Consider the following 14194-nt stretch of genomic DNA (forward strand, 5'->3'; position numbering starts at 1 on the left):
AAGTACTTATCGGTATTGAGTTGAGTCTGTAGTAGGGCTACCATCACATAATTTGAGTGATTCACTAGTAGAGAGAGGAGTTGCAACTTCTTTTGCATCATGCATATTTATCTTTGATAATAGTCTTGAATATATTTTCTTTGTGATAGGAGGAGACTTGAGGATGTAAAGGTTGCTTCCACTTCCAAAAAATAACTCAAGGGTCCTAGATCTTTGAGGAAGAATCGATTAGCCAATTGCTTTAGAAATGCATGAATCTCCAAGGGATCATTACCTGTGACAATAATATCATCCACATACACTAGAAGATATATTATATTTTTATTTTGTTGTCATAGGAATAATGAGGTATTGGACTTAGAGTTAATGAAGATAGTTGATGTCAGAAACGATCCAAGTTCAATATACCAAGCTCTTGGAACTTGACGGAGTCCATAAATGACTTTTTATAGTTTGCAGACATGTCTTGGATACTGATGATGAACAAAGCCAAGGGGTTACTGCATAAAAACATCTTTAGTTAGAGTCCCATGTAGAAAGACATTATTAATATCTAATTATCGTAATTGCTAGTCTTTTGAGATGGTCAAACTTAGGATAAGCCAAATTATTATAGTTTGACAATGAGACTAAAAGTCTTTGTGAAGTCAACTCCAAGTCATTGATGAAACCCTTTGGCTATTAGATGTGCTTTATATCTAGCAATGAACCCATTTGGGTTTTGCTTAATTCAAAAGACCCATTTATACCCGAATATTTTGTGCAGGATAAAAGGGTTCAAAGGTCCATATAGAGTTATAGAGGAGGGCATCATATTCTTCACACATGGTTTTACGCTAATATGGAGATTTTTGGGCTTGAGTAATTATGGTACATTCACTAGTCTCAAGAGAGGATTTTATGATAGCATGTAGGTAAAAAACCTATCTTGGTTTAAAGATACCACTTTTGAAGTAAGTTATCATTGGATATCCAGGAGCTATAGGTTGCGTTATTAGTATGGGTGGTGGAGAGGCATTTGTTAGGATCGGAGCGGCACTAAGAGGGGGGGGGTGAATTAGTGTAGCGGTGAAGTGCGATAAACTTTTCACGATTTAAATACTTTTCGAAAACTTCGTACGATAAAAGCAACGTTTTCGTTTAAAACCGTTTCGATTGTGTTTTAACTTGAAGAGATAAGTAAGACGGAGATAAAGCAGTATAGCATTAAAGTGCAAATGATTTACAGTAATATAAATGATAATAAGTAAATGCAAACCAGAGATTACGCCGATTTTACAGTGGTTCGGTCAAATGACCTACATCCACTTGCAAGGCCCCTCTTCGATGAGGCTCCCACCTTCCACTAGCAAATCTCTTGAAAGGGAAGGGTAAATACCCCTCTTACAACTTTTACAAGCGGTTCACTCTCTTACAGATTTTCAGCAAGAAAGAAGGAAGTGAACACTAGCAAATTGAAAACAAGAAAGGCAAAGACTCTTCTAAGACTTTTCTCTCAATCACTTGCTGCTCAAAAAGTTATGATCTCAACTGAGATATGATCTCAGCTGAGATTTGAGGGGTATTTATAGGCCTCAAGAGGATTCAAATTTGGGCTCCAAATTTGAATTCTCGTTGGGTTCCCGATGCTGGCGGTGCCACCGCCTGTCAGTGGCGGTGCCACCGCCTGTCAGTGTCAGACACTTACAGTGCTGGGCGGTGCAACCGCCCAGTCTGGCGGTGCCACCGCCAGACTCTTTGGTTGACTGTTTGGGCTTCAAATTTAGCCCAAACCAAGTCTAATTTTGGGCCCAGTTGGCCCCTAACCAGGATATAGGATTATCTCTTAATCCTAATCCTAATTACAAGTGAACTACATAACAAAACACATCCTAAGCAAGCTTTCAACCGCGAACGTCGAGTCTTATTTCGACGAGCTTTCCGACGAACTCCCAACAAGCTCCCGAACTTGTGATGACTTTAACGAGTAGCCGAGCCTTCTCGGTGATCTCCGTGAACCTCCGACGATTTCTTCGGCGAACTTCTGAAAATTCCGACAGGTTCCCGATTTTTTCTCGATTGGTTCCGGCAACATCTCCGACGATTCTTCGAACTCTTAAACGTCCATCGAACTTGACTCCGGTATACTTGCTTTGTGTTTTCTGGTTATCGTAGCTAATCCTGCACACTTAGCTCAATAATATGGATTAGATCAATTAACCCATCAATTGATTTTATCATCAAAATTCGAGATTCAACAGTCTCCCCCTTTTTGATGATGACAATCAATTGATGACAGAGTTAAACATAACTCTCCCTATCTATATACCATATTATGAGAAGATGAAAACACTTGAATTTCATCCATTGAATTCAAGCATAAACCGATAAGTTCTAACCGTAGAACTTATCGTTATTCTCATTAAGCAATAGTAAATGCGAAACTTCGATGAAAATCATAAGTCAAATGATATGGGACGATTTTTACTACGATAGGAGATAAAGATTTTCAACATGAATTTCATGATATAGATGTAAGGCATGCTTTCAATATGATCAATCAATCTTGTGATATTCTCAAGGATTTTGCAAAGCATTTTGCAAGGCATTTTGTAAGGCATATAAGACATTCATACAAGCTTTTGCAATTCATATAAGTCATGCTATCAAAATGGTACAAGTCATCACTTTTCTCCCCCTTTGTCATCAACAAAAAGGGAATGAGACTTGAAGCACATAATTTGTGATTATAACATTGATCATACAAAAATTTTATCATCCAAAATTAAGTATGCTAAAATATTTATGCCGAGTTCATCATAAAGGAAAATTCAACATTCATCCATTTTATCAAATCTCTTCTTTCTATAATAAAAAATTGTAGGTGTACAAGGAAGAGATTGTGATTAAAAATTCAAGTAGTAACTCCAATAAGTCAAGATCATAATTCGAATACAAACTCATTTAAATTCAAATTGTCAACTTGAAACTCATAATCAAGCCATCAAAATCAATTTCGAGATTCACAATATATCATAAAATCATTAATCTTGATCAGATGGGAGCGGTGTTTGACTCAAGATAGGATAAGATAATTTAACAAGTTATTTAGAATCGAAAGAGAAGGATCAGATTCACCGAGGAACGGAGAGAGAATGAAAAACTTTACGGAAAATCCATTTAAACAAGTTTATTCTTTGGGACAATTTAACATACCTAATTCCCTTCTAATGAATTCAAATTGGTCTTCATTCAAGGCTTTTGTAAATATATATGCTAATTGATGCTTTGTGTCAATGAATTCTAGAACAACATCATTGTTAAGGACATGATCGCGTATGAAATGATGCCTAACGTCGATGTGCTTAGTTCTAGAGTGCTGAATTGGAATTTTAGTAAGACATATGGCACTAGTATTATCACATTTTATGGGAATGTTTTTAAAGTGAATTCCATAGTCTTCTAATGTATTTTTCATCCAAACAACTTGTGCACAGCATGCACTTGCAGCAATGTATTCGGCTTCCGCCGTAGATAGTGCAACTGAATTTTGTTTCTTGGAAGTCCAAGAAACAAGTGCATGTCCTAAAAATTGACATGTTCCAAATGTACTTTTTCTATCTATCCTGCATCCGCCAAAATCGGCATCTGCATAAGCTATTAAATCAAAATTTTCAGATTTTGGATACCATAGTCCTAGATTTGGAGTTCCTTTAAGATACCTAAATATTCTTTTAACACTTTTAAGATGAGATAATTTAGGATTTGATTGAAACCTAGCGCAAAGTCCTACACTAAACATAATATCCGGTCTAGTCGCGGTGAGGTAGAGTAGACTACCTATCATTCCCCTATATATTTTTTGATCGAAATTTTCACTATTTTCATCCATATCTAACTTAGTCGTAGTACTCATAGGGGTGTTTATTGCTTTTGAATTATCCATGTTAAATTGTTTTAACAATTCTAATGTATATTTAGATTGGTTAAGAAATATATCATCACTAAGTTGTTTGATTTGTAATCCCAAAAAGAAAGTTAATTCACCCATTAAACTCATTTCAAATTCATGACTCATACATTTGGCAAATGATTCACATAGTGATTCATCCGAAGAGCCAAAAATAATATCGTCAACATAAATTTGCACAATAAGAAAATTATTTTCAAAATATTTAATAAACAATGTAGTATCAACCTTGCCTTTAGTAAAATTATTTAAAATAAGAAAGGAACTAAGCCTTTCGTACCAAGCTCTAGGAGCTTGTTTCAAGCCATATAGGGCCTTAGTCAATTTGAATACATGATTAGGAAGAAGAGAATTTTCAAATCCGGGAGGTTGTTCGACATATACTTCTTCGGAAATAAAACCATTCAAGAAAGCACTTTTGACATCCATTTGAAATAGTTTAAAATTATTACTACTAGCATAGGCAAGGAGCATCCTTATGGCTTCTAATCGAGCCACGGGAGCGAAGGTTTCTTCGTAATCGATACCTTCTTCTTGGTTGAAACCTTTGGCCACTAATCTAGCCTTGTTTCTAACCACGATACCATTTTCGTCTTGCTTATTTCTAAAGACCCATTTAGTACCAATGACTAAATGGTCACTAGATCTAGGAACAAGCTTCTATACCTTATTCCTCTCAAATTGATTCAATTCCTCTTGCATTGCAATAACCCAAAAATCATCTTTTCTGGCCTCGTCAATGCATTTAAGTTCAATTTGAGAAAGGAATGTGGTATTAGCACAAAAATTCTTGAAAGAGGAACGAGTTTGAACCCCTTTGATGTATCTCCTATAATTAGCTCCTTTGGATGAGCATCTATATACTTCCATTCCTTGGGTAAGGAAATTTCGGAAGAAGGTGCATCCAAGTTGCTATTTTGAGGAGGAGGTTCATTTAAATTCAAATGATCGAAACCAAGATCATTATCAAAATCATTGTTCTTTAAATTAGAAATTTTATTAAAAACTACATGAATAGACTCTTCTATTACTAATGTTCTTTTGTTAAAAACCCGAAAAGCCTTAGAAACGGAAGAGTAACCAAGAAAGATGTCTTCATCGGATTTAGCATCAAATTTTCCTAAGACATCCATTTCATTCAAAATAAAGCATTTACAACTGAAAACTTTAAAATAGGAAATATTTGGTTTTTTGTTATTCCACAATTCATAGGGAGTTTTTGATAAGGATGGTCTTATTAGGACTCTATTCATGATGTAGCAAGTCATATTTACGGCTTCGGCCCAAAAATACTTAGGTAAACTATGTTCATTTAACATAGTTCTTGTCATTTCTTGTAGGTTTCTATTTTTTCTTTCAACTACTCCATTTTGTTGGGGATTCCTCGGAGTGGAGAAGTTGTGATTGTATCCATTAACTTCACAAAAATTTTGAAAATCACGGTTTTGAAATTCGCCACCGTGATCACTCCGAATTGATGAAATCATGAAACCTTTTTCGTTTTGAGTGAGTTTACAAAATTTAGAGAAGCACTTGAAGCAATCACTTTTGTGGACTAAGAAATAGGTCCAAGTGTACCTAGTATAGTCATCCATAATTACAAACGCATATTTGCTTCCTCCTAGACTTGTTGTGTCAATTGGTCCGAATAAGTCCAAATGGATCAATTGTAGTGGTCTAGTGGTGCTAATTTGATTTTTTGGTTTCAAACTAGTTTTTATTTGTTTACCTAGTTGACATGCATCACATACTTTGTCATTAGTAAACTTCATATTTGGAATCCCTCGTACTAATTCTCTAGATGAGATCTTAGATATTAGTTTCATGCTTGCATGGCCTAATCTCCTATGCCAAAGCCAAGCATCATCATTTAGAGCGGAGAAGCACATTTCATTACTTAGTTCATCAAGGTTGATGGTGTAGGCATTATTTTGTTTTAATGCAATCATAGTCAAGTTATTGTTTGGTTTTTCGATAATACACATATTTGATTCGAATCTAACGATATAACCTTTATCGCATAGTTGACTAATACTCAAGAGATTATGTTTCAATCCATCAACTAGTAAAACATCATCAATGGAAAAACTAAATTTGTTACCAATAGTTCCCTTGCCAATGATTTTGCCTTTGTTGTTGTCTCCGAAGGTGACGTACCCTTCTTCTTTGCTAGTGAGCATAGTGAAATGAGATGGATCTCCAGTCATATGTCTTGAGCAACCACTATCGAGATACCATCTCTTGCTCCTAGCTTGTGGGTTTGTCTACAAAAGAGGATGACTTTTAGGTACCCATTTGATTTTGGGTGCCTCAAAAATTGATCCACTAACTTTGTTATTTATTATTGAATCCTTTATAGTTCCTTTAGGGACCCATATTAATTTTTGTGAACTAATTTTCCTAAATGGACATTTGTAGGCAATATGTCCGGATTTGCAACAGAAGTTGCATTTCATATAAGAGGAAACATGTAATGTAGGTCCTTTTATGAAAGTGGTAGGATTTTGATGTAATCCTTTTACAAATCCAATTCCATTTCTATTTGCGACGTGACCCTTGTGTGCAAGGATCATATCTAATCCTTTGCTACCAACCTTAAACTTATTTAAGGTTTCTTTAAGAAGCAAATTTTCATTTTTTATTGTTTCTAAATGCTCACACTTAGAGCATGGAGGAGTTTGAAGACTATCAAACTTATCTTGTAGCAAAGCATGCTCTTTCTTTAAGATACTTAACTTCTTGCTAACAGTTCTACATTCATCAAATAATTCATGAAAAGCGATAGAGAGTTCTTCAAAAGATAAATCTTCATTAAATAAATCACATACCTCTTCTCCTAAAGCCATTAGCGCGTAATGAGCAACTTGCTCGGTGTTGGACTCCTCTTCTTCGGACGCGCTTGAATCATCCCACGTTGCCTTTAGCGCCTTCTTCTTTGATGTTCTCTCTTTGGCTTGAGGACAATCGTTCTTGTAGTGTCCCGGTTTTTTGCATTCATAGCAAATTACTTGGTCCTTCTTTTGTTCAAATTTATTTTTTGTATTATTTTTAAATTTGTTCTTTCTTAAATATTTTTTAAATTTTTGAGCCAAAAGTGCAATGTCATTGTCACTGTCCTCATCACTTGATGTTCCTTTCAAGTGGTCTTCTTGTGATTTGAGTGTCATATCCTTTCTGTTCTTTGGAAGGGGGTTCTCGAGCTCGTCATGAGCTTGACATGTCATTTCGTAGGTCATTAGAGACCCAATGAGTTCTTCAAGAGGGAATGCTTTAAGGTCTTTGGCCTTTTGAATGGCCGTAACTTTTGGATCCCAACTTTTAGGGAGGGATCTTAAGATTTTAGTTACTAGTTCAAAGTTAGTAAAATCTTTACCAAGAGCTTTGAGTCCATTGATGACATCCGTAAACCAGGTGTACATGTCTCCGATGGACTCACTTGGTTTCATTCGGAAAAGTTCGTAAGAGTGCACAAGGATGTTGATTTTGGACTCTTTCACTCGGCTAGTGCCTTCATGAGTGACCTCAAGAGTTCTCCAAATATCAAAAGCCGAATCACAAATTGAAACACGATTAAATTCATTTTTGTCTAGTGCACAAAACAAGGCATTCATAGCCTTTGCATTTAAAGCAAAAACCTTCTTCTCCGATTCATTCCATTTGCTCATCGGAAGAGAAGATTTTTGAAATCCGTTTTTAACAATAGTCCAAAGCTCGAAATCCATAGAAATGAGGAAGATCCTTATCTGAGTCTTCCAATAAGTATAATCCGACCCATTAAACAAGGGTGGACGTGTGATAGAATGACCCTCATGCATGCCGGAGTAAGCCATCTCTCTTGGGTATTAAACCAAATATGAGAGTGAGCCTTGCTCTGATACCAATTGTTAGGATCGGAGCGGCACTAAGAGGGGGGGGGGGTGAATTAGTGCAGCGGTGAAGTGCGATAAACTTTTCACGATTTAAACACTTTTCGGAAACTTCGTACGATAAAAGCAACGTTTTCGTTTAAAACCGTTTCGATTGCGTTTTAACTTGAAGAGATAAGTAAGACGGAGACAAAGCAGTATAGCATTAAAGTGTAAATGGTTTGCAGTAATATAAATGACAATAAGTAAATGCAAACCAGAGATTACGCCGATTTTACAATGGTTCGGTCAAATGACCTACATCCACTTGCGAGGCCCCTCTTCGATGAGGCTCCCACCTTCCACTAGCAAATCTCTTGAAAGGGAAGGGTAAATACCCCTCTTACAACTTTTACAAGCGGTTCACTCTCTTACAGATTTTCAGCAAGAAAGAAGGAGGTGAACACTAGCAAATTGAAAACAAGAAAGGCAAAGACTCTTCTAAGACTTTTCTCTCAATCACTTGCTGCTCAAAAAGTTGTGATCTCAGCTGAGATTTGAGGGGTATTTATAGGCCTCAAGAGGATTCAAATTTGGGCTCCAAATTTGAATTCTCGTTGGGTTCCCGATGCTGGCGGTGCCACCGCCTGTCAGTGTCAGACACTGACAGTGCTGGGCGGTGCCACCGCCAGACTCTTTGGTTGACTATTTGGGCTTCAAATTTAGCCCAAACCAAGTCTAATTTTGGGCCCAGTTGGCCCATAACCAGGATATAGGATTATCTCTTAATCCTAATCCTAATTACAAGTGAACTACATAACAAAACACATCCTAAGCAAGCTTTCAACCGCGAACGTCGAGTCTTGTTTCAACGAGCTTTCCGACGAACTTCTTCCGAAGGACTCCCGGAAAGCTCCCGAACTTGTGATGACTTTAACGAGTAGCCGAGCCTTCTCGGTGATCTCCGTGAACCTCCGACGATTTCTTCGGCGAACTTCCGAAAATTCTGACAGGTTTCCGATTTCTTCTCGATTGGTTCCGGCAACATCTCCGACGATTCTTCGGACTCTTAAACGTCCATCGAACTTGACTCCGGTATACTTGCTTTGTGTTTTCTGGTTATCGTAGTTAATCCTGCACACTTAGCTCAATAATATGGATTAGATCAATTAACCCATCAATTGATTTTATCATCAAAATCCGAGATTCAACAGCATTGACATGTGTCAAGGTAGGCTATGGTACATTAGTGTTATTAGGTCCAAAAGAGGGTAAAGAAGGTGGTTATGTTTTCGAGGATATTATTTCAATAGTAGATGAAGCTTGAGGGAGAGGAGAAGCTTTGGAGGGAGTGAGGAGCTGTTGAACCGGGAGAACTAGAGAGTGTAGATCCTTAGGAAAAGGACTGAATGATATCATGATAGGCTCGTTTGAGGGGATCAACGGTATACTCCAATGATGTATATTTGTTGAAGTAGCTTGCATGATAAGAGACTCATAGTTTTGAAATGAAAAGATAGACTCCACAAAAATAATATGACGTGATATAAAGACTTTTTGAGTTTGGAGTTCGTAGCATCGAAAAGCATTATGTTCAAAAGAGTATCCTATGAAAATATAAGGCTTAGATTTTGCTGTTATCTTGTATAAGACATAGGGACATAGTCATGGATAATATAAATAACAAAATACTTTGATTTTTTGAAGGTTTAGAGATTTGAGAAATAGTTTTTCAAATGGTGATTGGTATTGTAGAACTAGAGTGAGCATACGATTAATAAGGTAAACGACAGTTTGAAAAGGTAAACGACAGTTTGAAATGCTATAGACAAAAAAGTTATTGGCATGAAGGCTTGATGTAGAAGTGTGAGACCAGTTTTAATTATATATCGATGTTTACGTTCAGCAAAATCAACTAGTTGAGGAGTATATGGAGGTAACTTAAGGTGTTGGATACTATAGGTTGAGAAGCAGGATGTGAGGGCTTCATATTTACCTCCGCCATTAGAGTAAATTGTTTTAATTGTAGACTGAAAGAAGTTTTCGATCAACTTTTTAAAGTTGATGAAAATTATTGAAACTTCAGATTTATGATGATGGAGAGGGTATATCCATGTACTTAATGAAATAGTCTATAAAAATGACATAAAATCTAAACTTATCAAAGAAGTGATTGGAGTAGGGCCCCAAACATCAGTATAAATAATTTCAAATGGTTTAGAACAAGATATGGAGGATCTTCCAAATGGGAGTCTATAACTTTTATTACTGAGACAAGCATTACAATGAGTTATAATGCTACTGTTTTTAAGAGTAGGAAAAGAATAATGAGAAAGTAATTTATGTTGGATAGAGGGTGAGGGTTGACCAAGACGACGATGCCACACATCAATTGGAGTAGCAACTAAAGATAGCAACTAAAGAATAAACAATAAGCTATTTTATTTGTGGAACTGACGATCATTTATAAACATTATCCTTACTTTAGCCTCGGACCAAGGATACCCCCATGCTCAAATCCTTGACAAGAAACAAGTTATGAAAGAATTCAATTGAGATATTATTTTATTTATAAAATTGAGAAATAGAAATGAGATTTCATTTAATGTGAGGTGCACATAGAACATCATCGAGTATAAAAATTATGGTAGGTGAATTAAACATTTTGGAACCAGTATGAGTAATAGGGATTCCTTTACCGTCACTGATGATAATGTCATCATTTTCACTATAGTCGTTGTGGATGGATAAGTTCTGTAGATTAGAGGTGATGTAGTGAGATATGCTAGAGTTCATAATCTAATTATTATTACTAGTATTTGGAGTAGTCGTGATATTTGTTTAAGGCCAATGTGATTGAGCAAAAAGTCTGGGTCAAGATCGACAGACCTTTGCAGAGTGACCGACTTTATCACATAGTTGGCAAACAACTCTTTGTTGGTTTGTGTGGTTAGGGCACTAGGAATTCTGATGATTAAAGTAGCCACATTGGCAGTTGTGATTGAAATATTGATGATGTGGAGGAAGGATGGTTTGTTTGGAGCTCATAAGTTTAAGAGGCATCTTGGTCAAACCTTTGTTGACAGTCTTGTTATACTAATTGCCCTCCTCATATATTTTTGACTAACTTAAACTGTAATGATGGTCCTGACAATTTGTCCTCGCGCTTGAGATATATCTCAAAGTCAGTCAATTTATCATAGAGTTCTTCGAATGACATCGGTGAGTCTCATGCTCATATTGCTACTGCCAATTCATTGTACTTGTCCCTTAGGCCGTTGAGGGTATGGACAGTAACTTCTTCATGACTGAGGGAACGACCTATCAAGACTAAGTCATCGATGATAATTTTTATATTTTGTAGATAATCGACAATAGTACTTCCCTTTTGTTTTGTTTTCATGAGACTAGATACGATACTTAGCGTACGAGTATGTGAACGATTTACTAAAGTGGTTTGTAACTTGCACTAGGCTTCGACAATAGTGTCACACGAAGATATGAGTGGGGCGAGGGATCCAGCAATCGAAGCTTGAATTGCTTGGAGGATGAGATGATCCTAGCATAATCATAGTTTGTGGTCCGGATTTGATACTAGACTAGGTGCTCCTAGGATATTGAGCAACGCTGGTGGACAATGGAGAGACCATTGATATAGCCTAGTAGATCATAGCCAAATAAGAGATTAAAAAATTGAGCACTCCAGGATGCGTAGTTGCCACTTTTAGATAACTTGAAGGGAATGAGGGTTGTTGCAATGATGGAGATAAGGCTAGTATATGGAAAAGTACTATGGTTCCCTGCGAGAACAGTAACTGGAGCGTTAGATGTAGATTATGAGGACATGTGGAAGATATGTACCAATATAATGGAGATAAGGCTTATATGTGGTAGGTCGTACTTCTTCCTTGGGACTGTTGCTGCAATGATGACAGTGATCAAGGAGGAAGAAGTGTTGGTGTAGATCAGTGTCGCTTGAGGTGAGTTGCTGGCAAATGAGTTCTTTATTGAAGGAGGTGTTTAGCTCTGTACAATATTAAGTAAAGCTGCATATCTTTGTGTAGCAGTTCTTGTGGTTGGGGATATGGGCAGTGAAGAACATGAAGAGTATTACTGGATGGAACTCCGATAGCACGGGTGCTTTGTCGGTGAAGATCATCGTTGTACTTTTCTTAGCAGCGACACAGTGATGAGCAACAAGGGAGTGGGAGTGGGAGTAGTCTGCACCAAGTGCATCACCCACCCATTGTTCTGGATGTTGCTCATCGAGGTGGAGAAGGAGTTCGGGTACACCATCGTCGGGCCGCTCGAGCTCCCCTACGGTGTCAAGCTCCTCCAAAGTGTGTTGTGCGAGGTGGAGCAGGACGCGACGAAGTTGCACTCACCTCGGTGCAACTTTGCCAAAGGCCACGCCTCGGGCATTGTTGTGGTGCAGATTGGACCTAGCAAATGCTTAGCATGTTGGGCTGACAGCCCATATTCAGCCCATGTGGGCTTTATCAGCCCACAACCCACAGCCCACACCCCCTCTTAACCTAACCCTAGATCAATATAAGAGGGTGGGGTGGCTGCGTTTTTTGGGCAGAAAAGGGCAGCAATGTGGAGAGCTTTGTAGCAGTAAAGAGGAGAAGAAAAAGGCAAAAAAATAAGAGAAAAAAAGGGAAGAAAACAAGGGCAATGCAGAGAGACTGTTCTTAATTATCTAGCAGTGTTCTCATCTCAGGTTATATCAAATCTATAGTAGACTCTTGCTGTGATTATTTGAGGAGGTTTTAGATATTGTGGATAGTGACGTGATCCTTGTATCCCAGTTATTCTCTTGTGATTGTTGCTAGGGTTTATAGCAAGAGATTGAGATTTGTATATTCATTATTCTCATAGTGGATTATCTCTAGTTTGCCTCATGGTTTTTACCCTTCACATTGGAGGGGTTTTTCATTTATATCTTGGTATTCTATTTGATTGTGATTTTATTTAATTCCGCTGCATATCATGGCCTACTAGTATTTGTTCATATACAAAGGTTATTCCGCTTTATATCCCCATCAACTAGTATTAGAGCAAGGGTTTTTGTGATTTAATTTTTATATTTGAACATGGAGGCCAGTAATGTTTCTCGCATGATTAGTTTAAATGGAAACAATTGGATGATATGGAAACCAAGAATGGAAGATCTCTTGTATTGCAAAGATTTGTATAGACCTTTGTAGGGGGATAGTGCAAAACCCACAACTATGATAGATGATGAGTGGAAGAGGTTAGATTGAAAAATAGTTGGGTTTATTCGATAGTGGCTTGATGATAGTGTCTTTCACTATGTTTCTATTGAAATTTTTGTATATTCTCTTTGGAAAAAGTTAGAAAGTCTCTATGAAAGAAAAACAACTGGCAACTATGACACAACAGACATCATAGGCATGGGTGATATCCATTTAAAGACCAATCTTGGCTGCAAGTTGGTGCTTAAGGATGTGAGGCATGTGGTTGACTTGAGGCTTAATTTAATTTCAGTTAGAAGGCTAGATGATGAAGACTATGATAGCAGATTTCATAGAGGGCAATGAAAGCTCAGTAACGATTCTCTTGTTATAGTTAATGGAAAGAAATGTCATACTTTGTACAGGCTACAGGCTAAAGCTTATGGTGAGCAGTTAAATGCTACAGAAAAAGATTTTACCATGGAGTTGTGGCATAGGCGGCTGGGACACATGAGTGAGAAGGAGTTGCAAGCTATTTCCAAGAGAGAGGTATTACCAGACCTCAGAGGTATACATCTGAACCCTTGTATTGATTATTTGGCTAGTAAACAACATAGAGTTTCATTTGCTAATCCTGCTTTATCTAGAAAAATGCATGTCTTAGACTGTGTTTATATAGATGTATGTGGTCCTTTGAGGACAAAAACTCTTGGTGGATTTGTTAATATTCTTGGTATAAGTGGTGCACTTTATTTTGTCACTTTTATAGATGATTTTTTTAGGAAAGTTTGGGCCTATGCTTTGAAGACCAAAGATTAGGTTATTAATGTCTTCAAAGAGTTTCATGCCAGGGTTGAAAGGGAGACAAAAAAGGTAATTGAAATATATAAGATCAGATAATGGTGGTGAGTATACATGATTATTTAATAATTATTGCAGGTCACATGGAATCCAACATGAGATAACAGTTCCTGGTACACCTCAGCATAAAGTAATTACAGAAAGGATGAACCACACCATCATGGAAAAGATCAGATATATGCTTTCACAGGCCAAGCTACCTAAAAGGTTTTGGGATGAGGCTTTGAGGACTGCAGTTGATGTAATCAACTTATCACCATGTACAACCCTAGATGGTGATGTTGTAGAGCATGTATGGTCAGGGAAAGATATTTCCTATAGGCATTTGAGAGTGTTTGGTT

This window comes from Musa acuminata, chromosome BXJ2-4 (genome assembly GCF_036884655.1).
Source record: "Musa acuminata AAA Group cultivar baxijiao chromosome BXJ2-4, Cavendish_Baxijiao_AAA, whole genome shotgun sequence".
In the NCBI taxonomy this organism is placed as follows: Eukaryota; Viridiplantae; Streptophyta; class Magnoliopsida; order Zingiberales; family Musaceae; genus Musa; species Musa acuminata.